This window comes from Lepidochelys kempii, chromosome 22 (assembly GCF_965140285.1).
Source record: "Lepidochelys kempii isolate rLepKem1 chromosome 22, rLepKem1.hap1, whole genome shotgun sequence".
NCBI classification, from domain to species: domain Eukaryota; kingdom Metazoa; phylum Chordata; order Testudines; family Cheloniidae; genus Lepidochelys; species Lepidochelys kempii.
In genome coordinates, this window is record NC_136401.1 from 9,674,858 (window position 1) to 9,699,068 (window position 24,211).

The following is a 24,211-nucleotide window of genomic DNA, read 5'->3' on the forward strand; positions in this document are numbered from 1 at the left end:
GCTGTAGCTCACGAAAGCTTATGCTCAAATAAATGTGTTAGTCTCTAAGGTGCCACAAGTCCTCCTTTTCTTTTTGTTCTTACTATGTTTGTCTTGTGCCTATAACAATGGAGCCCTGACTTAACTGGGAACATGGGGGCACTGCAGTCAGAAATCACAACCTCTTGAAGGCTATTTAGTCATTAAAATGGACTACAGCAGGGTGCCCAAACTATGGCCCACGAGAGCATTTAAAAAGGCCCCGGGGCCTGCTTCAACACAATATACTAATAGCCGACTCATTAGCATTTTGTCGTCATGTTGACATTTTAGTTTAGTTATGTGTTATTTACTGTTTTTTTTTTCTGATACACATTCTATGCACTGATCTATTTATTTATTTTTAAATAGACAATACTGTACATCACAACCTGGAAAAATCATGGAGCAGGTCCTCAAGGAATCAATTCTGAAGCACTTAGAGGAGAGGAAAGTGATCAGGAACAGTCAGCATGGATTCACCAAGGGCAAGTCATGCCTGACTAATCTAATTGCCTTCTATGACGAGATAACTGGCTCTGTGGATGAGGGGAAAGCGGTGGACCTGTTGTTCCTTGACTTTAGCAAAGCTTTTGACATGGTCTCCCACAGTATTCTTGCCAGCAAGTTAAAGAAATATGGGCTGGATGAATGGACTATAAGGTGGATAGAAAGTTGGCTAGATTGTCGGGCTCAACGGGTAGTGATCAATGGCTCCATGTCTAGTTGGCACCCGGTATGAAGTGGAGAGCCCCAAGGGTCGGTCCTTGGGCCGGTTTTGTTCAATATCTTCATAAATGATCTGGAGGATGGTGTGGATTGCACCCTCAGCAAGTTTGCAGATGACACTAAACTGGGAGGAGAGGTAGATACACTGGAGGGTAGGGATAGGATACAGAGGGACCTAGACACATGAGAGGATTGGGCCAAAAGAAATCTGATGAGGTTCAACAAGGACAAGTGCAGAGTCCTGCACCTAGGACGGAAGAATCCCATGCACCGCTATAGACTAGGGACCGAATGGCTCGGCAGCAGTTCTACAGAAAAGGACCTAGGGGTTACAGTGGACGAGAAGCTGGATATGAGTCAACAGTGTGCCCTTGTTGCTAAGGCGGCCAATGGCATTTTGGGATATATATGTAGGGGCATTGCCAGCAGATGGAGGGACGTGATCGTTCCCCTCTATTCGACATTGGTGAGGCCTCATCTGGAGTACTGTGTCCAGTTTTGGGCCCCACGCTACAAGAAGGATGTGGAAAAATTGGAGAGAGTCCAGCGGAGGGCAACAAAAAGGATTAGGGGACTGGAACACATGACTTATGAGGAGAGGCTGAGGGAACTGGGATTGTTTAGTCTGTGGAAGAGAAGAATGAGGGGGGATTTGATAGCTGCTTTCAACTACCTGAAAGGGGGTTCCAAAGAGGATGGATCTAGACTGTTCTCAGTGGTAGCTGATGACAGAACAAGGAGTAATGGTCTCAAGTTGCAGTGGGGGAGGTTTAGGTTGGATATTAGGAAAAACTTTTTCACTAGGAGGGTGGTGAAACACTGGAATGCGTTACCTAGCAAGGTGGTGGAATCTCCTTCCTTAGATATTTTTAAGGTCAGGCTTGTCAAAGCCCTGGCTGGGATGATTTAGTTGGGGATTGGTCCTGCTTTGAGCAGGGGGTTGGACTAGATGACCCCCTGAGGTCCCTTCCAACCCTGATATTCTATGATTCTATCTAAATACATACAGAACAGAATCATTTTTGGCCCTCACATGGGGTGGCCTTCCTGTATAATAAGGTTGGGCACCAGTGGACTAGAGCCTCATTGCGGTATTGTGAATAAATTAAAACAGACAAGTGATTGCCTGCTATGCACATGCTAACTGCTTTCAATGAGGATTTTATTTTTAGACAGTACATTCACTGCCCACCAGCTGCAGCACACAGTGGACTAGTACTTTTAAACATGCAAGCCCCTGTAGGGGCAGTAGAATCAGTGATCTATAGCAGTGGCTCTCAACCTTTCCAGTCTACTGTACCCCTTTCCGGAGTCTGATTTGTCTTGTGTACCCCCAAGTCTCACCTCACTTAAAAAGTAGTTGCTAACAAAACCAGACATAAAAAAAACAAAGAAGTGTCCCAGCACACTAGCACTGAAAAATTGCTGACTTTCTCATTTTTACCATCTAACTATAAAATAAATCAATTGGAACATAAATATTGTACTTACATTTCAGTGTATAGTAGATACAGCAGTCTAAACAAGTCATTGTCTGTATGAAATTTTAGTTTATACTTACTTCGCTCGTGCTTTTTATATAGTCTGATGTAAAACTAGGCAAATACAAAGACAAGTTGATGTACCCCCTGGAAGACCTCTGTGTACTCCATTGGTACGTGAACCCCTGGTTGAGAACCACTGATCTGCAGGCTGAAGGGTAGGCAATCCCTAAGGCGATTTGCCTGCCTCAAGTTGCAATTAAAAGGAGAAGAAAAAAAGATGAAACTGATATGCAGAACTTATAGAAATTCAAATTTTAGACACTCCAAGTCCTATGGCTTTTTTGCGTCCAGGTGTAGCTGCACATTTGCTAGGAGCAGGAAGGGCTTAACTCAGATAGCTGCAATCCAAACAATATGCACAAGGAGAAAAATTGAGGATGGCGTGGGAGTTTACGCGTTCTGAAATTCCTTCTCTTCTAGAGTTTTAGTGAGCACTTTCATGGGTGTCGGAAATGTGGTTCCTGAATTCAGGACTGTTCTAGTGGTCTGCAATGCATTCATGACCCTACCTCTGTGTATAATAAAATTCTGTTTACCATTAGGGACCCAGTAAAGGTAAATGATTAAAATGGACCCAGGAACAGATATGTGCAGAAGAGAAAACAGGAGTTACAACAATTAACAGAAGCTGTGTGTGTATGCATACACATGTGTGCTTTAATAAAATATTTTGTTGACATGACAAGTAAACTCCAGAGCCAAGCAATCTGCCCAAGGGCATGGATCCCAGGGGGAGCTTATTTCTCTTAAAACAAAAACAAGTTTGTCGAGATACAGCAGTTACGGCCCCAGACAACCAAATTCCACTACCTATTCCCGAGTAACAGGTATTTTTCATCTAGAAGAGGAAGGCAAAGAGATTGTCAGGTAAGATACGGCTGCTGCAGCTGAAATAAGGCACCTGGGCCCCTCTAGTTCCTGAATCCTGGATGACCAATTCCTGCCATAGTGTTCTGTACCGTACATCCCAGTGCCTTGAAAACATTACAAAGCAAACTGGTATTTACAGAGTAAAATGACTCAAATGCCCAGAGTATTTTAAACCCACACCTATCATTCCTGATGCTCCATTGTTAAAAAGCTTCTTTCAAACAGGTTTCAGAGTAACAGCCATGTTAGAAAAGGAGGACTTGTGGCACCTTAGAGACTAACCAATTTATTTGAGCATAAGCTTTCGTGAGCTACAGCTCATTTCATCGGATGCATTCGAACAGTATGCTGCTAGATGGTAAATATTAATACTACCAACACTAACAGTAATTAAACAACAAGCAAGCTACTAAGCAACAAGTAGTGAAGGGAACCAAAAAACCCTGCAAGTCCTAGACAGGAGAGACACCAGAGCAAGGCAAAAAGCACCTCTTACCTTGTCTTTGCTGCAGGCCAGAAAATCAGTACTTCAGCAGTGGCAGGCTAACTCCACAAAACTCATTAACAAAGCAATGGAGTTTCTTAATCAGCTCAGCTCTCTAGTCCAGCCACCAAGGATTAGATCCAGACAGAGTGAAAGGTCATTTTCCACTGCACAATGCTTCCAGTTCAAATATCCACCTCACTTGTATGCCCTCGCAGCTCAACTTTCCCACCTCTCTTCTCCCAGGCTCCCAGTCCCAGCTCAGCTTCTCATGCTGTGGCTTTGTCTCCTGATCAGCAAAACCTCTGAGTCTGAGGCTCACACACACTGTCTCAGGCAGTACATGCTGTGCTTTGTGATTGAAACTCCACAAGAGGCCCCTCCCAAAGCTCACACTTGTGAAACAAGCTACACTAGTCTAGCTCCACCCTTTTACTCAGATGACTGCTTATTACACAGACAACAGCCCCAAATGGTTGAATTTCTAGTTTACCTCCTCCTGGGTCTGGGTTCCCTTCATTTGCCACTTTTTGTTTATTCCAGCAGGCTCAGGTTTGTAAGGCACAAGGAGTGGCCTGTTGACAGGACAATACGTTTGGCTCCAGAGATAAGAAAAATGATTTAATCAACAGAAAGGGAGGGCAATAAAAAGCTGACTCATGCATTCATTCAGAGAAATTCTAGTCCTGCAGGGTGTAATAGTAAGAGTCTCACTCCACGTGGTCTTGGGTGGAAAATCGAATGGAAAATCTTATCTAAATAACTAATCCCCTTTCCTCCCTAAACTGCAAACTGCTCGGGGCAGGGATGCCATCCTTTATTCGTCGCTAAAGCGTTAGGCATACCTATGGTGCTGTATAAATAAATAAGTAATAATAATATGAGTCAGGAAAAAAATCTCCCCTGTTTCTTTCTCACTTGTGGGCACGTGTACACACACACACACACACACACACACTTCCTGAGTGTCAGTGTCATGTCTTCTGTTACTCTAGAAATGGAGAAAGTCCACTGGAACATAAGAATTGCTGCACTGTATCAGAATCCTGCTTTCAACAGAGGCAGTCCCAGCTTCTTCAGAGGACGGGGCAAGACTCTTTACAGGCTTGGAATTTTTTTTTTTTTATTAAACTTTCCCTTTACAAAAAACCCCTGCAATTTGTTTTAAAAAACATCAGAGAACAGCCGTTCACAAAAGGTTGCAAACACCAGGTCAAAACACACCTCTAAGTACTTTAACCAGGTAATTAATCAAATTAAACAGATTTAAGCAAGTTTAAGTGAGTCTACATTAGGTGTTTGCACAAGTGTAACTAGACTGATTTTAAATCAATTTAAGGTTACACTGGTGCAACTTTTCTAGACAAGCCCTATGGATGATCTGGTTTTGTTAATCCAATTAGCAGGGAACTCAAGGTTTCTGCTCTGCAGTTAGCTGTTTGGATCCACTTGGCAGAAGAGAAAACAAATAAGGCCAACTCTCTTTAACATCAATACCATGATTTTTTAACCCACTGAAGAGCATTTCGGTAACAGGTTAAAACCCTAGCTGGTTGGAAAATTTACATAAAATACTAAAAAAAAAATGTCCTCATATTTCCCTCACCACCATTTTCTGACACGCTAGAAGTAAACTTGCCTGTCTGTTTAGCTCTGCCTAAACAGTACCTGTCTGTTTAGCTCTGAAGCAGCCTGCAGGAAGGTGGGAAGAAAACTGCAGCTGCCCCTTCTTCTCTAGTGCAGATTCTCTGAATGAGGCCCGGTCAGCACTAGGATTTTATATGAATATAGCTACGTCTCTCAGGGGTGTGAAAAACCCACACCCTTGACAGATGTAGATATACCAGCCTAATCCCCAGTGCTAGGTCAAGGGAAGAATTACCTAGCTACTGCCTCTTGGGGAGGTGAATTACCTTCACCGACAGGAGAACCCCAGCACTGCTGATTTACACCAGCCATGATGAACATATGGTCCGTAGCCTCCCGTTTAACTCGGCACTCTCAAAGATTTCAGTAAACAGCTTGGTCAATGTCACTACCGCATTCACTGATCCTCAATTCCAAAATGGCAAGATACGGGACTATGAAAACATCATAAACTAAAACAGAACATTAAAATCATGGAATCCATGGCTCCTCGGACTAAAACTAAGTCACAGCTACAGGCGACCATAACATTACCTAACTCACTGGCTGTTGACCCTTGGAAACCTGAGATCCACACTCTATAAGGACTCCTTTTTATCAGTTTTCATTAACATGCACACATGAGCACTTTCGCTATATGGGTGCTAGAAGGCACGTCAGCATAGTAGTAAATTCCGTGTATTTTCAGTGTATGCTTTAATGAAAAGCTATTACAAAATCATAGAAACATAGGGTTGGAAAGGACCTCGAGAAATCCTAGACCATCCCTGACAGGTGTTTGTCTAACCTGCTTTAAAAACCTCCCATGATAGGGATTTCACAACCTCCCTTGGAAGCCTATTCCAGAGCTTAACTATTGTTACAGTTAGAAATATTTTCCTAATATCTAACCTTGCTGCAGATTAAGCCCATTACTTCTTATCCTACCTTAAGTGGACATGGAGAACAACTGATCACTGTCCTTTTTATAACAGTCCTTATCATATTTGAAGACTATCATTACCACAGATTACCACAGAATATCAGGGTTGGAAGGGACCTCAGGAGATCATCTAGTCCAACCCCCTGCTCAAAGCAGGACCAACCCCCAATTTTTGACCCAGATCCCTAAATGGCCCCCTCAAGGATTGAACTCACAACCCTGGGTTTAGCAGGCCAATGCTCAAACCACTGAGCTATCCCTCCCCCAATCCCATTCCCCTCCCAGTCTTCTTTTCTCAAGACTAAACATGCCCAGGTTTTTTAACCTTTCTTCATAGGTCAGGTTTCCTGAACCTTTTTCATGTTTGTTGCTTTAATTTGATGCACATTCTCTCCATTTTGATACATTCTTCTTACAGTGTAGCACCCAGAACTGCACACAGTACTCCAGCTGAGCCCTCACAAGTGCTGAGTACAGCAGGACAACTACCTCAGGTGTCTTACAGACGACACTGCTGTTAATACACTCCAGGATGACATCAGCCTTTTTTGCCACTGAATCACGCTGACGACTCATATTTGGAATTGGAAGCATTAGATTTTTATGGGTAAACACTGATTTCACTGTATGCAAACAAACTGACGAAGTATTTCCATTGATAATAAGTGAAATTTACATATAGGCAAAGTAAGAAAAATTCCACTTGAGAACTTACTTAAGTCTGATTTAGGACTAAAATTTTGACATACGATGTTGACAATTTGCATTTTAATGGTTTATAAAGTTTTAACTTTTGGTTCTCAACATCTGCTGCAATTAAATAATTATTGTCTGACACCCTCCCCCCCAATAATCTCCCACAACTGCGAAAATTTAAATCAAGTATCATAAAAAATGTTTTAAAATAAACATTGATATTATCCATCAAAATGATAAAAAATTAAAAATCGAATTATGTCAAGCCTATTCATATTCAATTTGTGATCCACTATAACCCCCAGCTCCTTTTCAGCAGTATCTAGCATCCAGTCAGTCATTCCCCATTTTGTAGTTGTGCAATTGATTTTTTCCTTCCTAACTGAAGTATTTTGCACTTGTCTTTATTGAATTCCATCTTGTCGATTTGAGACCCATTTCTCTTATTTGTCAAGGTAATTGTGAATTCTGATCCTGTCCTCCAAAGTGCTAGCAATGCATCCCACCTTGGTGTCATCTGCAAATTTTATAAGCACACTCTCCACTCTTTTATCCAAGCCATTAATGAAAACATTGAATAGTACCGGATCCAGGACCAATGTTGGCTTTGGTCAGATGTTTTCTGCTTTAACCCCAAACTGGAAACCCTACTTACTGTTCTTGGCAGCCTATGGAGAGTCTCCCATGGCCACTAATGATACTTTAGGGAGAACATGAGCCCCTACTTATTTGAAGAGAGCAAAGATGTACCAGAGAAGTTGAGTAGCACTGGCAAACCGTAACAACCTGGTAAAAGGAGGCTCCTTTACCTCGAAAAGGAGTTTTAAAACATGGCTGCATCCAGGGCTAGATTAAAACATAGGCACATGCCTTGGGTCTCCAAGCTTCTGGAGTCACATGATGACATGAGAATCACTGCTTTCATTTTTTAAAAACAAAATGTTTCTAGCCCTTATGATCGTGGAGATAGCCTTGAAACTGTGATCTGAGCCCTGGTGTAGACAGCACTATGTTGGTGGGAGAGCTTCTCTCACTGAAATAGCTACTGCCTCTCGTGGAGGTGGAGTTATTAAGCTGACAGGAGAGCTCTCTCCCATCGGCTTAGAGTGTCTTCACCAGAAGCACTAAAGCGGCACAGCTGCACCACTGCAAGTTGATAGTGTAGACCTGCTGTGAGTTTGGAGACTGTCTGAAACAATGGCTCTGTGAAGTGCGAACTGCCCCTCATCTAAATGAGCTTTTAACTCTGATACCTGGCTGCAATGAGGGATGGGTTGGGGGGGAACATGAGTAAGATATCACCTCAGCAGAGGACTCAAGTTCTTTGTTGCCATCGCCTCACCACTGTTCTTCTGGGGTGGTGGTGGTAGGGGCCTCCACACAAGTCATCTTCTGGGATGGGGACTGAGTTCTCCCTTCTCCAGAACAGACCCTAGCCCAGGAGTTCTCAAACTGGGGGTTGTGATCCCTCAGGGGGTCGTGAGGTTATTACGTGGGGGGGTCGTGAGCAGTCAGCCTCCATCCCCAAACCCTGCTTCGCCTCCAGCATTTATAATAGTGTTAAATATAAATAAGCGTTCTTCATTTATAAAGGTGAGTCACACTCTGAGGCTTGATGTGTGAAAGGGGTCACCAGTACAAAAGTTTGAGAACCACTGCCCTAGCCCATCTGAAGATCAGAGAATGGTGGTCTAGGTAGGGAGCAGGCTGCCCAAAAAGGAGTTATGGTTGGCCCCTGACGCTGCAAATCCAAGGCAGGGCAGGGCCACAGGGAGCCCCATTTGGTATGTGCCCAGGGCCCTGGATTTTCTTAATATGGCCCTGGTCACATCCACCTATCTCAGCTAGCAAGTCAGACCCAAGAACTCTAAATTCTTCACACCACTGCTCTGGATGATTATAGTAACTCAGGCCTCTGGAAAATTCAATCGAATTAGCTGAAGGTATGAATTTAAAGTGGATTAGTTAAACTTCATTAAAACTCTGTGGACACTCACTCAGAGCTTGTCTATACAGGATACTCAGGCCTGGTCTACACTTAAGAATTTATACCAGCATAGCTATATTGGTCAGGGATGCAAAAACCCCAAACCAAAACAAAACCCCAATCACCCCACATCTCCTAGTGATACAGCTATGTCAAACCCCCACCCCTCCAAAAAAAAAAAAACCCCAAACCTTCCGTGTAGACACTGCTACGTGGACAGAAAAGTGCTTCTGCTGATGTAGCTAATGTTGTTCGGGGAGGTGGTATTCCTACAATGGCAGAAAAATTCCCGCTGGGGTATTTAAGTGGCCTTAATTCTGTTCCGAATTTTACTTCTGAATGAGAATAACCACATAGGGGTTTAATGTGATTTAACTATTCCACTTTAAATTTGCACCTCTAGTTAACTGGAATTAATTTCCCTGAGAATTCCCTTGTAGACAAAGGAGGCAGTTTCTCTGAAGTGGAAGCCAAGAAATCTGAGTTCTATTTCCGGTTCCAGTTTCCCCATCTGTAAAATGGGGGCTAATATAAACCTTTGTGCCTTGAGATCTACAGGTGAAAACTGCTGTTTAAGTGCCAAGGCCATTATATATTACAAGAATTCCAATGAAGTCAATGGGACTACTCACCGTGTGTCACCTTTAGTCTTCGCACTCTATTATTATTTTAAGGCTAATATACTACAGTAATAAATTTGATTTGATTACTATTATTGTATATAATCAGTCTGTTCCTGAATGTACCCAGTTTATGCAGGGATGTCACACAATGCAATGTCTAACATCACAGTGAGGTCACAAACTGAGATGTAGAATCTGTGGATAAATTAAGCAAACTGGAGGCCAGAGGGATTAAAGAGGAATCTGCTTCTGTTTACACAGGCATCTCGGCAAACAGTAGGGCTGGGTGAGCAATTCACAATGAATAATTTGTTCAACACATTTTGTTTCTTTTACTGTTCACAGATGGTCCTCAAGCAACTCACAATTTTCTTGAATGTATTTGTTCAAAATCATTCACCAAGTCAAGCCTACAGATAATGCTTGTTCTCAGTGTGATAGTCATAATTTGAGCTGTTTCGGTAGGAAGCAGATTACAATATCATATTTCTTTTCTCTGCCTGGATGAGTTTAACTTGTAGAATGAGGTTTCCTGTGTGTATATTTATGATGCTGACTTTAAAATTATATTTCTGCAAATACTGTCTAATATTCACTTATAATTAACACAAATGTTCCTACTACCAAATTAATTTGCCAAAACATTTGTAGAAAATGCATACAAAAGGGGTGTGAATACAATGAAAGTAAATTCAATTCAAAATTCAGATCAGCAAGGCTAAGACAGGAAATACAGAAATACAGGACAGGTATATCAGTCACACAAATATTCAGGAAAACATACTTGACTGGGCCTGAACTCCACTCATCCCCTTTAACTATGATGCACTGAACCAAAACATTACTCACAGCTTGCCTTAGGCAAGAATTCTGCAAGGCTGAATTAATTAAGCATTCAATTTTACACAGTTTGATTTAAAAGCAAGGCTGCACGTTATAAATGCTCCTACTTCCCGATAATTGGAATGAGAATGCAAGAGGACTGTCACAAACAACATTAACTCCTTTCCTAATTTAAAATGGTGGTTTTATTAACTGGAGATTATCTCTCTGATGATGATCACTGTGCTTCAGGAAAGATTTTACTATGTGTTTTACAATGTGTGCTTTAAAGGTGGAGCCGTCAGCCCTGAGGAAACCTGGGACAACACAACAAAAACACGGTTCCATGCCACAGGCAATGCCGCACAAAATGTTCACACTGCAAGGCAGTCTAAATTCTTGCATGGCATGGGGTTTTTATTACGTTTAACATGGGTGCAATTGTGTTGATTTAATTTTCCACAATTTTTCCAAGGCTTACATTTTTCCTCTGACAATTTATTGTGCATGGATCAAAATATCTAATGGTAATACAAATGAACGACTTGCATGAAATGAAACGAAAACAATATGGTTCACATTCTGCTACATCCACGAAAGGCAAGGGATATACATCACAAATGTAAAATATGTATAAATGAGAGGCAAATCAGACCCTGTATCTTCTTACTTCAGATAGAGGGTGAAGTATCGGGAAGGCAGTGTAGTCTAACGGCTAGGACAAGGGACTGGAAGCTAGGAGACCCAGGTTGGAATTCTGACCTTGCTGAAGTCAGTGACAAAACTGCAGAGGTGCCTTGATTAATCTGACTGGGGTTCATTCTCATATGACTAGGCTAATGTTAACAGTAGTCATGTGGCTAAAAAAATCATCATGCTGTCCGTTCACCTTGTAACTTTCTCCATCTTCCAAACTGGCAAATTCAACCATGGAAGGAAGGCACCTTATTTTGCGGTGTCATTTCATGTTTTGCCACACTTATCCTGTAATCAAGGCCTCTGAAAAAGCCGGTTTATTTGGGAGACATTAACATTACAGTTGAAAGCTGGTGGGGAGGCAGAGAATCAAAACATCACACTACTAAGGAAGAGGCAGGCTTGGGAACAAAATCAGGATTCCCACTCACAGGGCCCCTGCAGATTTGCCATAAAGATGTCTGGGTGCCGTATAGTATTTCGGGATTGATGGGAGTGCCTCACTCTTATGTTCTCCCTTTGTGGTTGGAGCCATAGTGGAATAGCCTGCCTTGTGTGCCCAGGTTTACAAGAAATGAATCAATGCATGTGTGTTTCACTGACCCAGGTAAAAGTAGTTTGGGAAGATATATGGCCAATGGTGGATCAAGCAGACAGCTGAAGACTTTTATCTGCCTTTTCCTGAACAAAGCAAGTTCCTGAGAGACTGATTCAAGAATTAAATGAAAAGATTCACACTGTACTTATAGGATTAAATCCTGAGAAAGAATGAGTGTGAGGTTGACACAGGCCTTAAATAAAACCCTGCGAATGAAACTTCAAACCAGCAGAGCCTTCTGAGTTAATCATAAGCGTAAGAAGATTCACAAACTAATGAAGTGGGCCCTGAAAGCCAGAGTAATGTCCAAACTATATCTTGCAGCAAGTTTAAACTCACTGGAAAAGAGAGGAAAACCCTGCCTCAGCAGTGTCTGGGCCTTCTAATAGAAACACTTAGATCTGTCATTGACTGTAGTAGGAGACCTTGTAAAATATTTTAAACTATGCCTTCTTTTGTGCTAATTTAAGGATTCTCCCCAAACGTATGCAATGGGGCACATACAAACCAAGGGACAATTAACTGCTCTAAGAACGCCTCAAATATTATTATTTTCCACGTGGTTTAGATGACACGATGTCCCCTTTTTGACCTGCTGTTTAAGTCTCTTTTCACTTTCTCTGGAGATGTAGCAACATTAATGTTAAACCAATAGAGCACAAGAGCCGCAGGCATGTACATTCAGAGCCCAAGTGCCACCCCCCTGCTGACAGATAGACTAAGCAGACTTTCTGCTGCCTGGGTGAATTTTCATGGGGCCAGGGTGTAATCGGAGATTCAAGGTATGCACCAGCACAACCCTTGATAAATCCACATGCAAAAGCAGGACCAGATTGGAGGTATGTGCCATGCATCTGTGGTTAAATCTGTCTGAAAGTATTTCCACTCCACAGCTTGACTCCCATAGTAATTTACAGGTACGCAGTGCTATAATGAAAGAATAGGAAAAGCAGGGAAGGGTAATCTGCCTTTTGCCTAATTTCAAACCTACTGTAATACTTGTGGATTGGAAGCTCAAACTGACTGCTATAAGGTTCAGGTCTTACTTTGACACAAATGGTGAGAAAAACAAATCCACTTTAAAAGACCATCTTGAAAACTGGAATAGAGAGCAGGCAGAGTGAAAAAGAAGACAGAGTGTGAAAAGAAGGCACGTTTTACTATTAGTACTTTGGTGCTTGCAAAAAGGACTGCTTATGGCCCAGTTCTACCACATTGCTCATGTTACCTTACTCCACAAGTATTTCTTGATGTTAGTTGCCAGAATAAAGTCACAAAAACTGCAGTAAGGTATAAAATACCAGTCTGTCTCCTTCTGTCTATGCACATGCATATAGACTGTATTTATGTTTACCCTGATGCACACAGACCTAAATACGCTAAATTTGTCTGCAAGTCTCTTTCCTGGTTAAAATTCCACAGAAAACCAGGCCAAGACAGGATTAGATTAATGCGAACTAGGGGCTTTTTAGTTCCTGCCTACAGTGTCCACACAGGAGAGTGCAGCACAGCAATTGGTGCGCATAGCTATTCATACCCCCAGAGTCCAAAATGCAGGGCAGTGTAGACAAAGCCTAAATGCTGCCTGATTGCTTTTGAAGTTGAGTCTCTCTCTCTGCGCCAGCTCCTTGGGGCTGCTAGAGACCAAGTGCAATGCAGAAATCCCCGGTGTGTGTGTGTGTGTGTGCGTGCGCACATCACTAAAATTGTCCCTGCACTCCACCTCTATCTCCTTTAGCAAGCATTTCCCAACAGCTGATAGACTCTCAGATTGAAGCAGGGGAGGGGGCTGGTTCTCTGTTGGCCTACACCTTGTGTGGTGATTGACATCTGGGCACAATGGGTGTAAAGTGCTACCAAATCAAGAGTGGCCACATTGTGTGTTCACTTTGTATCGGTGAAAAAGACTACAAAAGGTGCAAGGCAATAACCACCAGCTATGTCTGGAAACTATCTACTACTTAGGCCCTGTCTTCAGGGGAAAATTATTTCATCATAACCTAAGGTGTGAATTTAAATAGATATAGTTGTATCGTATACCCGTCCTGTAGGCAATCTTATCTAGGTACCTGTTTTCCATTTAATTTATGTTGCCTGAGAAGGGTTTTAAGATAAAGTGAAAAAAGCCACTGGAATAAGAACATCCATATGTTGGCTCATATCAGTATAACTATATTGTGATACTTTCTTGTGTGGACAAGCATGTAATTGGAAGAGATACATGTCCAGGACCTAACCACTGGAGCTTCAAAAATGGAGGCGGGGTTAATGCTGGGTATACCAAAATTTACACTTCCAAAGAGAACAACCCATTTACACACAAAAACCTGGTAATAATTTTCTGTAACATCTTGGAAACCCTAAGAAAATATGATGCTGTTTAGATTACAAATAATATTTATTTGACTGCAAATATTAACCATGACTCCATGGAGTTTGTCTCTAAGAAACACTACCATGAATGCCTAAGAGCCATTTCAGCACTGCCAACATTTATACTCGCTTCTTTTTACTCCTGCAGGGAAATATCTACACTATCAAAGGATTAGAAAGGAGGAAAAAATGCACTGACCTTCTAATGCTATGTATTCTTAGGAATTTATTTGAAATGCTTTAAATTATTGCTTGTCTCTAACTTGCTAAACCAGCCAGTGATTTACGGACTTTATTTATGTGCACGTACAGAGTACTTTTAGATCTACCAGCAAAAACTAAATTCAAAACTGAGTTAAATTCAGAAATATATGCTCAGAGCCCCAGACTCTTAGCTTTATGTGGAGGGAGTATTCTGCACATACAGTTTTACAGCTTTCTAATCTTCTTTTCATGCTCCCTGAAAATCCACTGCTCATCCTCGTTTGCTAGAAACCTCCTCTAAACCATCATCGATAGACACCAAAAGCCTCTTTTAATTGCTGACACTCTTGGTATCTGTGCTTAAATAACTGCCCTTTCCAGCAGGAGGTGAACAGGGGCATTCAGGGCATATTTCACAACTTCATGTCGAGTTCAGCTGTGCAATTCTAATCCTGGGTCTGCCACTGACTCACTGTCTGGCTTTGGGAAAGTCCTATGCTCCTATCTGCTTCCTCGCATGGAGCAGAGCAGCTATGGGCCTGGGTGCTGGTGAGGTGGGAGGAAACTACTCCATGACATGCTCCGGTGCTGCTGCAGACTGCAGGCACTGCGGCACTGGGCTGGGGTTGGATGATTGGTATCCTGCTGGACTGTCCTCTCAAAGCTAATGCTGAGGAAACCAAAGGAAACAACTGCAGGCAGAGGGACGGATTCTGGAAGCCTTACGCGCACACAGTCCTCTGAAGTCAATGGGACTTTCCTGCAAGTGTAGCTTTGGGCTGCTGCAGGCCATGTCGGGTCCAGGTCTGGGCACCTGAACTGAGAGCAGGGTGCCTGTCTTTCCTGTGGTCTCAATGATCCCCTGCTGAGCCCAGAAGGCATGGAGGAGGATGCAGAGGGGATAAGAGCCAGAACTGAGGGGGGGGGGGGAGGAGGGGAGGATGGAGGGAAGAGGTTAGATGGGCACAAGGAGCTGGTGGGAGAGGACTGGAGGCTGGCAATGGTGTGTGTGGCGGGAAGGGAAATGGGGTCTGAGAAGTGATATGTGGAGAGACTGGGGCTGGGTAGGTAAATGGGGCAGAGGAGAGCCGGGAGCCAAAAGGTGCGGGGCGGGGCAGACTGAGATCAGATGACGAGCTAAGGGGGCTGGAGCTGACTGGGCAAAGACACTGGAACTGAGAACCAGTGGGGTGGAGTGGAGACAGATCTGATGAGGAGCCAGGACATGGGGGGAGAACTGGGACCGGTTGCGCAATGAGACTGAGACAAGGAGTACTGGGGGGTTTGGGGAGAGGATTGGAGATGGCGAGTGGGACTGGGAGCTAGTGGGGATGGGGAATGTGGGTGGGAGGGAAGGAACGACTGGAGGCCAGGGTGGCAGGAGAGAGACAGATTGGATGAGGAGTCAAGAATGGGGACTGGGCCAGAGACAGGGAATCCTGAAATGCGAGACTAGGACTTCCTGGATGAAGAGACTGGGATGAAAAGCCTGAGGCGAGGAAAAGAGAGGACGGAGACAGGGACAGGTTGGAAGGGATGGACTGAAGAGTCTGTGCTACTGGAGAACACTCTCCTGCAGGACCTGACTTGAGTCTCACCATTCCTCTACTTTTAGCGAAACTCTGTGAAATCTACTGGCAAAGTGGGTGTCCCACACCCTCTTGTGCTGATCCACATGGTAGAATTCTACTTCTATCAGTTACTCCATCAGCTCAGGTGGATCTAAAGGATCCAGCCCTGCTGATGGGTGTCAGTATCATGCCTCATGATGAAAATTATTTTTCAGGTTGCGGGGCAAATACACAAATGAACTACATTAGAAAACATTCTTGAGGTTGCAAAATCAAACACTAGAATGTTAAGTGCCAGAATTAAGGTTTCCTATGCAACCTTAATTCAGTCTCTTTCTGCAGACCCATTATAATAGTGTTTAATTATATGAACACATACTTTTTCCCCACAGATCCCTGCATCACTCACTGCACAGGATGGACCTGCTGTGAGGAAGAATCAGGGCTGTGTAGCAAAAGAGGCTGCTGTCTGTAAAACCACTGTGTCATTTGTTAGAGAAGTTGACAGTGCAGTGAGCGAGGCAGGTGACTGCTGGAAGAGAAAGGGTGGTCTCGTGGTTAAGACAGTTGAGTTTTGCCCTGGAGAACTGGATTCTATCCCACAGAGTTCCTACGTGATACTAGTCATTTCACTTAAACCAAACTTTTCACAGGCTGTCACTAATTGTGAGTTCCTCATTTGCTGAGTGCCCAACTTGAGATCCTTGGCATCTGTCTGACAATGCAGAAGTGCTGAGCATTCACAGGTGAATTTGAAGTCAATGGGAGCTGTGCTTTAAACATATCAAGTGCTATACAATGCTAGAGAGCACTGAAATGTTAGGGCCTAGGCATCTCAAATTGGCACCCAAAATTAGTGGGTATTTTTTTACCATAATCTCTTTTTGTCTTGGTTCCCCATTTGTAAAACAGGGATAATAATATCCCCTTCACCTCATCGGGCGAGGCTGCACGGCAATAATTTATGAATACTGTATGCTGACCTAGCTATTGGGATGTTTATTGTATGGTGTGGGATGTTTATTGTAGGAATGTGTTGGTTTAGGTCAAAGCAAGCTGCTGGGAAAACAAACAGGAAGCATAACAGCTTGAAGACAGTCACTCCTCTGCCAACACTTGGCGAGAATGTCTCCTGTATTGTCCCTGGTGATGTTCTACCTCTGTCCCCCGCTAAGCTCACTGGACCAGTCTGTCAAGGGGGTAGAGGGTTCAAACTTGTGAACACGGACCACAATTAAATTTAAACAGACAAGCAAGGGAGAGCCAGTAAAGTGAAACAGACAGACACCCAGAACTAGGTTGCGGGGTGACCAGGAAAGTGAGGCCTGACTAGGATCTTTACCAAGAATAGGTAAAATATTAATTGATCGACCTTTGGTTGTTTTAAAACCCTTTTTCTTCTACTATGCTTTATTCCTGCTGTTAAGATTAAACAGTACCTTGGGTTTTAGAAGGCTGTCTGGAAACTGTATTCACCATGTGTCACAGAATCCCAAAGGGAAGAACTCCAGATGCCAAACCCAGTAAGATCTGCTTGCAAAACCATGGTCCATCCCATGTGCCTGGTCTAAGAGTGAAAGAATCATGTGCTTTCACCCCAGGAGAGGTATAAGGCACAAGGCCTAACACTGAAGCGGGTGCACTCAGAGAGACCAAAGTGGGAACAGAGGTGCAGCTAGCCCTGGAGCCATGATATAGCAGTGTAGTGAAAATAAATTAATTCGTGTTTGCGATGAACGCCATGGAAATGCCAGTGACAAAATTATTAACTCTGTCTTCAGAGGACAGTTTGACTAGTATGCATTAAATAAGGCTCGGGGCAACACACTGAACAAGCAGGAGGAAAAAAAATATATGGAATAACTGCTCATTAAGTGAGCACCATCCATTCTGTGCACTGAATGAGGCAGGGGTCACGTGGAAAAAACAGCATGCGACCATGTCATTAAAGACTATATCATAATATAAAAGCGGGGAGGGGGAGAATCTTAATGGGGTGTGTGTGTGTTCGTGTTCAAGACTTTTACTTATATTAAGAATTTGGGCCAGATCATCTGTCTGGAAACTGCGCGCAGAGAATTCTGCCCTTTTTGGGTGGGGCTGAGCCATCCCTGTGGCACTGTTTCTCTGTAGGTGGAGGGCAGGCAGGCTTTGGCAAAAGGGAGGCTAAATGTCTCTCCCGCAAAGCCTGCAGAAAACTAGTCAACCTCTGTGCTAGAAGTGCCCCCTTCTGGGTTCCAACAGAACTGTGCGACCAGGAAGCCAGAGGGAGGGGTGCATAGGGTGTCTTTATGCAGAATGCTCTCCCAGGCCCAGCTGATAACCTGTCACTCTCATTCTTGGGATGTGTGTTTCCTGGGAATAGAACTGTCTTTTCATCAGCCACCCCCAACCCTGCTCATTCCATGAGGGTGAGTGGGCAAATCCCACAGCGCCTGATGGAACTAACTGGTCATGAAGAAATGGTGGTGTCTGTTCCTGGCATTGACGCACCACTTCCAGTGGAAAATCCCACAGGAGGATGAGGAAATATGGCCTTTTGATTGCACACATTGCTTGACTTCCTATGTTCTGAAGCTGATTTGGGTGGTTGGGGTGGAGAGTAGGTTATTGACGGCAGCTATAGCCATATTATGACAGATCATCCTGGATCCCAGCTTCCTGCCGACACAGACCAAAGAGGGAGATATTCCACCTTCAGTCTATTTCAAGGACAGCTTTTCCTTCATTTGTTGCATTAAATGTCCTACCAGGTCACCTCAAACTGTGAGACACTCGTCCTTTAAAACAGCACTTTTCACTGGCTTCATTTCTGCAAAGAGCTTGAGATTTCCATCTAGACTGTGGCTGATATATAGACGGAGGACATGCACGGAGGGGATTTATCGCTCCTGTAAATCCTCTGGGAAGCTCTTTGAATTGCATATAAAGCACAGTGAGTAATTTCATGCCAGGCAGTTTCTAGAGATTTGTGGGGCGCGGTGCAAAGATGTCCTTTTGATAGTGTTTTCAAGGAACAGACGTTGGATGTTTCCCACACTCAATTTATAAGACCTCTTATACATTGTTACAGGACACAGACTACTTTGCAGAGGATGCTTCAGATCTTCTGCAATAAACGTTTGTGAGAGCATCTAATGTCCACAGTTTATTAATACTTGTTCCTAGAATATTAAAAATTGAAGTTCTTCCAAGTTCACACTGTCTGCTACAGGTTTTAGGGTTTAGAGTTCAATGCAGAGCAGGTGAATCTTGCATATAGCAGCACCCCATTAGGTCAGCACTCTGCTCTGGTCTCCCCACTTTATGTATTTATTTACTGCAGCAAGAAAGGGGAAAATGGAACAGAACAAGAGGCACAGAGTGAAAGAAACACGGGTGCTGTTAAATGACGTCAGAGGAAAATGTTACTGCTATTTATGTAACCGTGCACATGAATTTAAAGAGCAAAAAAGACAGTCAGTGTTTCCAATGAGATACCATATCCCACACCTCTGTTATGGTCCTGGGCAGTCACTTAAAGACACCATGACTGTCCCCCAAGAAATCCAATCTTCTAATGATAGGAAGTCACTGGAGCTACTCGTGGTAAGCATTATGCCTGGAGTTCAAAATAAACGTCCTGAAACTTCCAAAACAGTAAAACTAAGGAAGACTTGCCTTGGTTCTGCTGATATTTCTCAGGTACAAAATAGCAGCAAAATAATACTGAGAAAGAACTGGAGGGAGTGGTGGGTGGAAATGTCCAGCCCTTCTTTATCCATTATAAAGAAGCAAAAGAGGGCAAAAGCCCAACCAAAAAAATTTCCTTTGCTGCTGACCTTTAAAGTGAGAAGATAAAAGTATCCAGGAGGAGTTCAGCTGAGGTGGGTAGAGTCGAGGCAGTGGCAGACACGGGCAATACTGAAAAGGTGGCAATAGGGAGATATGCAATTATGAGAGACAATGAAAATAATACTTGGCCCTTCTGAAGCACGTTCCATCAAAGCACTGTACAAACTTTAAGCTCATTAATTAGCCCTCATATGTGGGAAAGAAAGAACCGCAATGATAATATTGTGGACAGTGCAGGCAAAAGGAAGATTTGACAGGTACTTGGAAGTGTTGGTGACTCACTTATTAGAGTAACATCAATGGCACCATTCATTAACATTAATGACACCCATGGAAACACAATCAGTTTACTAAACAGGGATTGTGTGTGAATAATGTATAGCGGGGACATGAGTACACTTCAGTTCCAATTCAAGGGGGTAGAGTAAAGTGTTTCAAAGACATATATGGTGACAGCACGTGATCCACAGCCCTGAGTTCTGTGGGACCATGACTCATTGCACAAGATATTAAATTAACCCATTTTTACTGCACAGCATCGATCCAGCACGCCAATAACTGTACTTTATGGCTCTTGGTCACTTTATTAAGTTCAGCTTATGAAGATTTTTTTTTAAAGTGCACCCAAGGAATTCAGGAGCACAAAATCCCATGATTTTCAATGGAACACCCGTGTTCCTAAGTCCTGTAGGCACTTTGGGAAAATCCCACTTGTAATATCTCCCCGGCCCCTCTCTCTTTTTTTTTTTTTCTTTAACTATTTTAGGTGAATTTAGTGCTGGTGGAAAGATGTTGTGCTGACAGCTCTGAATAATGAAATCCTCTGTTCACCAGCAGAATGGGCACAGAAGAGGTGCAAGCTTCCCCCTGCACTGACCCTTGCCAGCATGTCTCAGCCCTCCCTCGGAGAAACAACTTCTGCTGCCCTGATGGTTGCTTTGTGCACACATTCCATCCTCGACCTCTCTGCTGAGAACGCCCACAAAGGCAACATACCCCATTACCACTCACCTCCCTTAGGCTATAGTTTTGTATAAAATTATGTCAAAGACAACTCCAGATATTCATTCATAAAAACAAGATATTAAAATGCATGTTAGTGAGTCATTCGCAATAACTGCCAAATGGACAGCTAGAGCACGCTGGATCTATCCGTGGCACACTGCAGTCCCTCAGCTCCTTTACAGTGCTTTAATTTTACCTCCTGTTTCTCCTGAGAGGCTGTTGCAAGGGAGTCATGACAACGACAACACAGCGGTTCTTAGCTATCACTGTAACAGTGCACACATCATGGCCATTTAAGATGCTGCTAAACTACAGCATTTAAACCACATTTCTTCTCTTTCCTCTCTGAGCAAGCTCTCCTCTGTTTTGCACGAACAAGACGGTTTTGGTACCATGTATTTTTATAAGCACCATAAAAGGAACTGTGTTTTAGATTCAGACCTTATGCAGGTGAGGAGATTTCTGAGTTAACCCATGATGCGAATGAATAACATCAGTACTGCCATGTTAAAATAATCCAATCCTGCTAATCTTATTCTAGAATACTGTTCTACTGACTGCAATGGGATTAGTCATGGAAAAATTGCTTGCATGAAGAAGGATTTTCAGGATCAGGCTCTTACTTTTCCAGACTTCAGAAAGAAATAAAAATCAACATAATCTATTTCAACTATGTCTAGCTTCTGTAGCCAAACCTAAGGTGTTAGTATATAGCTACTGCTATCACGCACAGTGTTAGACTTTGGGTTAGGACACTGAGAAGCTAATTGTCCATAATGGCTCTACCTGAGCTCAGCTGGGACTGGTTCAGAGTCTCTGTAACACATGCAGAACCTGGCTTTACACTAGCCATCTCCAAATCTGCATGCAATTTGGGGAGGGGGGGAAGGGGTATAGAGAGGGACAAGGCAAGAGAAAGAACAAACATGGTTAATTTAAAAAAAAGCTAATGGAACAAACTCTAGGAGACTAACTATTTCATTTGCAGAGAGAGTATTAACAGAATGAACATGTCAAAAGTCTGGGTTCTGATCTGATGTGCTCTGAGGCACAGATTCTACATATTTATGAGGGTGAAACTAGATGTAGGCAGCCTACCCACAAGCCTAACCTTTGAAAAGAACTGGGCTATCTGCAACCACATGTAAATAGGATTGTTGTCAGCAGGTTCCTAGCACTGGTGTATAAGGATTTTGATAATGGCAGTGCTAGAACCTTGCTAGTACCGGTGGTGTTGTGGCTGCAGCTTGCGCAGTCCCGGTGTCAGGCGTAGTCAGGACCCAAAAGATATAGGGCCACATTTTCAGAGGTGCTCAGCTCCGGCTGAAGTCAATAGGAGCCATGAATGCTCAGCAAATCTTAAAATTAGGCTCATGCACTATAAACCTTTCCTCCTAGATGAACATGCATCTCCTTCTAACTCTAAAGAAAGCTACATGAGCAGAAAAACAAAGAAGGGAGATACCCACCCCCTAACACTGGCAAAGTCTGGGGGGAGGAGGGAAACCTCTATTAAAAAATAATACACACACAAAGTCTTCCTAAATTATTAGAAACAGGAGATGTTTAACTGGGGCCCTTTGATATAGGGAAATATTACAAACAAGAACCACCGGTGTAGAGCACAGATGAATACTTAAGCATGTCAATGAAGTCTCACATGGTATGTACTGGCGTTCCATGTACTGTGGCAGCCAAATTTGTAATCTATTTGCTTCATTTGTATTACTCAGAAAGGGACATGGCTGCCAAAAGAAATTAATTTCACATGAAAAACAAGTAAAACCACTAATAAGCTTTATACCTTTGAGCAGAAATATGATACTTGATTCAGTGTTTGAACTCTTCCCTCTAACGAAACTGTTTTAAAGCAGAGTGAGTCTGAGTGTTGACCTTTCAGGTTGCATTAAGTAACCAGAGAGGTAGCCACTCTTTTTTTCAGGTTACAAAAGGAAAAAAAACACATCATCTGAGGTTAACTGCTGCTGAACCCTAGAAAGAATGGCATTTCTGGAGGGATCAAGGTTTACTTCTTTCCCACAAAGTTTCTCTGTACAAGAAGAAACGAAGAAGATTCTTTCTCTCTCTGTTTTTTCCACACATCCAAAAAAACTCAAAACCGAAACCCCTCTTGGTTCTCACTAGTACTCATTATCCTCACTGCAAAATTTGTTTACATTGTATGTCAATAATATGGCTTCTTGTGTCAATCGACTTTACCCTCTTTCACAGAGTCTCTGCCCCAATATCAATACCCTCAGGCTCTTTGCTTTGTCACTGAGAGTTGGGATGACAAAGAAAACAGCTCCTTTATGATTAAGGACACTGCTGGCAATATTTAAAGAAGGAAAGCTTTCCCCTATTGCATGACCCTATCGGAGACACAAGCAGGCACTGCTCTGTTGCTCTCTTTCATGGCCTCATGGGTGGCCAGTATCCTTCTGCCAAGTCTGTAAGCCCCCACTGCCTCACTGCGGGCATTCATCAAAGAAGCTCCTCACAACTGATAGGAGTGCTGTCAAATGACACTTCCTTCCATCCAGAGATATCTCTGCAGTGGTCCCCAAATCCCGGCTGATCCACATAGAAAGATATTCCCATTCCCCACCATGCAGTGCAAAGCACCATCTTTAGATCAATTTGCTGGGAAGGGTGGGGCAAGGAGATGGGGACTTTTTAAATAATCATTTTGTTTAAAAGTTTATACTTTGATTTATGGAAACCCAAGAATAAAAAAGCATCTTACAATGGGGGATGTACAAGGGAGGCTCAACATGTATCAGGCTTCCACCTTTAAGATCTTAAATTTCTGACAAGGGGATATAATTTTACTGTCACTGGACTGATTATTATTTGTGTTGCATCAGAGTCTAGAGGCCCCAACCAAAATCAGAGGCCCGCTGTACTGGGCACTAAAAGAATACTGCTCCCAGGTCACCTCACAGAGTCATTCTGGGGCTGGGGAGTGCCTAGTACTAATAAAATTATCTACCCACTTTTAAGAAAATCAGCTTAATTATTTTTCTCCTGAAGATTGTTTTAAAATATATAATGTGCTGTCCACGCTATATTTAGTTCTCTTCCATCTCCCAACTCTTTAGCCTGTCTTTCTTCCAGCTGACACCCTCATTTTGTTTGCACGGGGGTTATGAAGGTGTTTTCTTCATCTTTGATCATGGTTTTAATGCCATATAGTGACCCTAGCATATTTGGCAGAAGAGGGTTAGAATTATCATTGTCTTTGTTTCCCAGCTGCATTTGTTTTATGTTTAAAGATCTTAAAGGCACACATTGCAATACAGTCTGGCTTTGGCTTCCTTGAACATCCCTCAAAGCATTGCAGCTACTGACTTGCATGTATGCAAAAACGAAAGAGAGAAAAAAGGAATAAATGAAAACGTACAAGGGGGGAAGTAGCTCCAAGACGCTGGACGGGCTCCGTGGGCAGGGGATACTGGGAAGGTACAATTAAAAAAAAAAAAGAAAGAAAGAAATGGTTAAAACACGCACCCATTCAAAATGGGTCAATTTCAATTCAAGCGTGGCTAGACTGCAAACAGTGCCGTTTTCTTGCAAACCCACATATGG

The 24,211-nt window shown here is 43.0% G+C and overlaps 2 protein-coding genes across 8 annotated transcripts in view; one reads left to right on the forward strand and one right to left on the reverse strand.

The window, feature by feature from the left end:
- Positions 1 to 476, forward strand: part of KCNJ5 (potassium inwardly rectifying channel subfamily J member 5) — a 184,774-nt gene extending 184,298 nt beyond the window's left edge. The window contains exon 4 of the transcript XR_012155935.1: positions 391 to 476. The gene's annotated coding sequence lies outside the window, so the exon portion shown is untranslated. The remainder of the gene's footprint in view (positions 1 to 390) is intronic.
- The window catches only part of ARHGAP32 (Rho GTPase activating protein 32), a 416,149-nt gene that overhangs the window by 64,848 nt on the left and 327,090 nt on the right, over positions 1 to 24,211 (reverse strand). The window contains exon 1 of one of the 7 annotated variants that reach the window (XM_073321004.2): positions 3,658 to 3,987. The exons of the other annotated variants lie outside the window; for them this stretch is intronic. The gene's annotated coding sequence lies outside the window, so the exon portion shown is untranslated. Of the gene's footprint in view, positions 1 to 3,657; positions 3,988 to 24,211 lie in introns of those variants that run through there. 7 annotated transcript variants of the gene reach the window in all.